This window comes from Montipora capricornis, chromosome 3, assembly GCF_036669925.1.
Source record: "Montipora capricornis isolate CH-2021 chromosome 3, ASM3666992v2, whole genome shotgun sequence".
Taxonomy (NCBI): domain Eukaryota; kingdom Metazoa; phylum Cnidaria; class Anthozoa; order Scleractinia; family Acroporidae; genus Montipora; species Montipora capricornis.
The window spans coordinates 20,739,326-20,744,325 of record NC_090885.1 but is presented as its reverse complement, the minus strand read 5'-3'; positions in this window follow the sequence as shown (position 1 = coordinate 20,744,325).

Here is a 5,000-nt window from a genome sequence, read left to right as displayed (position 1 = left end):
AAAATTAAGGATCTAAAAAAAATGTAAACATCGAAGATCTGCATGTTAATATCGAAGATCTGTATTTGAACGACGAACTTTTCTTTGGCTTACTTTCGGTAATTGTCATGCCGCGGTCAATGTCATGTCACGGTCGGCGCTTCTCTTAAACCGTCCACCTCAATTAAGTTCAGCGATTCATCGCTTCATTTTAAGAAGGCAACAAAGACCTCGACTTCAGTTATGCTTTCTTTAGTCCTTGCAACTCTCCAATTTATGTTTTAGACGTCGACTTGCTGCTCGTCAGAAAAGGCGTGCTTGGGTATTTCCACGTCCGCAGAACTGGTTCCAACGACTTCTAAACAATAGACTGCTTGACCACTGGAGAGTGTCTCGAGGAACTTTTGAAGACCTGGCATATTTTTCTTTTCATTTGGTTGTTTGATTTTGGTGTTGTCTTCTTCTCCTGGTTCCGTATCGGTAATAGGATCCGCAGTTGTTGTTACGCAATCACCTTCCTCGCCCGCACTTGCTTCTTCACTGCCTGGGCCTGACGTTGTCTGAGCTGGCCATGAATTCATCGATATCATCGTAAAATTCGCAGGTCTTGCGGTCTCGTCCGGTCTTGTTGTTGTTGTTGTTGTTGGCACTGACACTTTTGTATTTATCGATTATGCCTTTCCATTTTTCTTTAATCTGCACTAAAGTTCGATGTGTCGATTCCGGCTTCCCTGCACAATTGAATAAATTCATCCATGATACTCTCCCATACACTTTTCTTGCCGTGAGCGCTTCTCGTTGTTTTTAGCAAGTGGTGATGTTCTTTGTAAGACTTGTAAGCTGATATCAGGATTTTCACCTCTGGATTTGACCAGCTACAGCGCTTGCTTTTCGCAAAGTGGATTCACAAGGGAAAGACCCGCAACTGCCTACTGGTGCTTTCGGCTAGGCTACTAGGACGACCAGACAGAAGAAACTGGAAATGGCCTCCAACAGGAAAACAAGGAAACTGCTGATACTGATTTACATTTGGCGGTTTTTGCACAAGGTAGAAAGGGCCAGCTTGCTCAACACTTCGCTGCGTCATACGCTGCTCAAACAGATATTCATTTCTATACTGAACAGCGCTAGCAGGATCCTGTTCGATATCATTACCGTAGAAAATGCCATCAAATTAAACTATAATCTACGATACAAATAGAAACGTAGAAAATACTCACATCATTGCACGAAAGCCATCCATATTGTTTACACAGTTCATCACAGCATGTGTTTTCCTTGCGTTCGGCAATCTTGTAATTGGTTGAGCCGCTTTGGGGTTTCGTTAACCATAAGACTTACATCTGGAACTGTCATGGGCAATTCTTTTGTTCTTTTTGACGTATCCATGGAAATTTCCCAGAGGCAATTTTCCTTTGGGTAGATCAGTTACACATAAAAAATTGCTTCCCCGTGGGAAAAAGCCACTTACCCAAGGGCAAAATGGCTAGTGTAACCGCAGCTATTTTGTCACAGATGCATTATTAAACACGCAAGGTAACTTGATCACAGGCGGCCGCTAAAATCGATCTCACTTTCGATTTTGCTATTTTACTTGTACGACCAAAATTACGATAGAAAAATTGAACTTCTTTTTGAACGTAACAAAAATCTGCCGAAATATTTTGTGCTGATGGTAACTTGTTATATTCGTGGCACAAAATTTATGATGTTTTCATCTTGCAAATTTTGTTGCTGATGGCAAATTGTTTTATTCTCGATCGACACTTTGGTCCTAAAAGTTACTTCTGCTCTCCTTAAAAACTGCATATTAATATTTATTTATTGTTGCGTCAATATTTGTTTTGCATAAAGCAGGCTGACAAAATTTGTACCTTGCTTAGTTCGCATTTTTGAGCGTTAAAATAGAATTTCTGGTCGTATGTTCCTGACAGCAAGTCGCATATTTTGACGTCCCTCATCCAGATACTAACCCCGCACGAGACATTGGTCTTGGAAAGCTTTCAGGAGCTCAAAGTACACGCTTAAGCTTGTGGTGAACAAGACGTTGTAAATGATCAACATGTCAGCCTTGAAGCCAAATGTTTTCGATTTTCTTTTACTTTCTTTAATACTTCTGGGTTTAGGGGGTATTTAGCAAAGATATCTACCATGGCACTGTAATGATTTACGATACCAAAACAATATCGTGTACTATTAGAGCTACATATTACGCAAGGACAACTTGAATCTCCTGAAAAAACAAAACGCATCTCAGTTGACTGTTATGGAAAAAAACACTGTCAAGTTACTGTACTACCACACGTACGCAATGCGTTCCTACTTTAAATAACATCCCGTATCTCCTCAATCGCTCCCCCTCCCCCAGCCAAACCTCCCGTATCCCCACATTTTTTTTACTTAAATATCCCATATCCTGATCGCTTGTCGGCCTTTTGGCTGATTAGTTTCTCGGCCAAGGGCTACGGTCAAGTACCATTGTACTACGTACTGTACTTTTTTCAGTGCTGTAAGGGGCAGGCACAGAACAATTTCCGCTGTTCGTCTGTTCTCTCGAGAAGCGATCACTAGGGTTTTTTTGGTTTCGTTTTTGATAGTTTTTTGTTCAATTCGAGTGTAGAATCATGACGAACTTTTGTAGTTTCTGACTGAGAACTATTTACTACTTGTAGCTTTTGTTGAGTTTTGAATAGATGATAGAGAGAGTTTTGGCAATTCCAACCCGAAAAGGGCTACTGGATTTTAGCTTTTTTCTTAACGAGATTTCAAGTTATTGTGGAAGGTTTGGTACCAAGTTACTCTGATACTGAAATCAAGATTATGGAATTGTAAAACTAGAACCTTGGACTGGACATAGAACACGCATTGAGAGAAATGGAGTACAGATGTCGTCTTCTTGTCTTCGCTTCGGCAGATTCAAACTGTTTGCAAGGAACTTAACCAGGATTACGGAACCGGACTTCGAACACAGGGCCCGGTTGTTCGAAAGCCCATTACCTTAATCCAGGATTAGCGTAAACTTTTGTTCATGTTTTCAAATTTTTGGTGAAAGTTTCCTTTGCTTATTTTTGTTTTTCAAGATTGACTTCTTTTAATGTAAAGTTTTACCGAATGTCAGCCTTGAACAGCATTTGGGAGTCGAGAGTAAAACTCCTTTGTTAATTTTTAACCTGAGATTATCGTTAAATTAATCAGTTTTTGAACAACTGGCCCAGGATGATAAGTTGTTGAACTGTGATCTGTAATAAGTTTTTCCAAGAGATCATGAGGTAAGAGAACACATCCCCGTGCCCTATGATAATTTTTTAAAGTCGATTTTAAGCTATGCGTCACGCCGTCAAAGTTATTTTTAGTGTCGATCCCATGATCGCGCAGTGCCCAACGGTACCGGTCATCGGGTCGCCTCCGTTTAAAGTACTTTAAATTGGAAATTGAAAATCTAGAGAGTTTAGAGAGAAAAAAAAAACAGTGTGTTTTAGACTACCGCACTACTAGCATTGGAAATCATATTCAAAGCGCTAAGCAGGAAAATCATACGTGCTTCTCCGAAGTTAAATAGAAGTCGTGTCACTCCCCTGTATGAATGATTAACACAAAACCAAGACTCGATTTTCTAACCTGCTTGAAAGCCCTTTCTAGCAAAGTACTGAACAGATTGAATCGGTAAGCATCTATTTCGAAAGCTATTTCAAAGCGCAATGCAGCTAAAATTTTTGTTTCGCATTTGTTAGAATTTTCGCTCCGAAGAAACTGGTGCAAATGTTTGCATATTTAATTTCGGAAGTGCTGTGTAATATTCATCAGGTTTGCATCTCCACAGTGAGGAAAGCTGCTTCTCCGGACTTACCCCAACGTTTGGATCATGAGAGGTCTCTTTGGAAAGCATTTTCAAAGCACCGGGCCGGGAAATTATCTGCTAGGTGTTTATTCTAAGTCTACTTCGAAAATAAATCTTCTCATTTCTTTGCATAACTGGTTCACATCAGGCGCCATGTCGTGACGGCTGACAAGAATTGCATTCCAATAAACACGAAGGAAAGTCGTTTCTCGAAAATTACTGAACTGATTAAATCGAAAAACATCTCTTTCGAAAGGTTTTTCAAAGCACAGGAAAGCTAAAATACTTGTTTCCGTTTGTTAGGACTTTCGCTCCAAAAATCCCGGTATCACATCGTTTGGATCGAGAGAGGCTTCCTTGCACTTTAGAAGGCACTTTCAAAGCTAGCTGGGCAGAAAAATTATTTCCTCTGTCCTTACGAACTGCGCTCAGAAAATCCAGGCGCAAGTTTTTGCATATCTGATTAACTGTTAAATTTTACCTTTAATGTTACTACGTCATTTAAATTGGCCAATTAGGTGTCTTTCCTAAAATAGCCTCGCAGTTTGACCACGCGCTAAAATTAGATTGAAAAAGATTATGATTGGAAGAGGCCCATGTATGGGGGATGTGTTCTCTCACCTCATGATCTCTTGGTTTTTCGGATGATTTAAGGTTTATCTTGTAATTTTTGGATGAACGGTCGGGAGTTAAGGAAGCAAGTAAAACTGTAGGATTTGAATAAGGTCTCCTTTAAAAAAATTAATAAATAAAAAAATCTCGTATCCTGATCACCCGCTAATAGGGCTTCGTTGTTTGCATTTGCAAAGTTGGTAACATTAATAGTGAGTTTTTACAACAAGAAACTTCAAGTTATTTTACAGATTTATCTTTCTGGTAATCTCTCGCCATTTTCCGAACTTTACCTGTAGTTGAAGTTCACTGTAACTGGACAATTTGAGTTAACTGTTTGCGGATTCCACGGATACGCCCTTGTAGGCGTCTTGTTTAGAATTTTTAAAAAAGCACTCATCGTATGATTTGTCGACGGAAGAGTGAAGTGATTACGATGCACAACCAACCCGAATGAAAAGCGTTAGACTAATATTTACAAACTTTGAACTATCGGCCATGATAGCATGGCACATGTACTCCTGGTTTTCCTAACCTCACTTTCTATCATAAAAAAGTCGGGAAAAAGCCG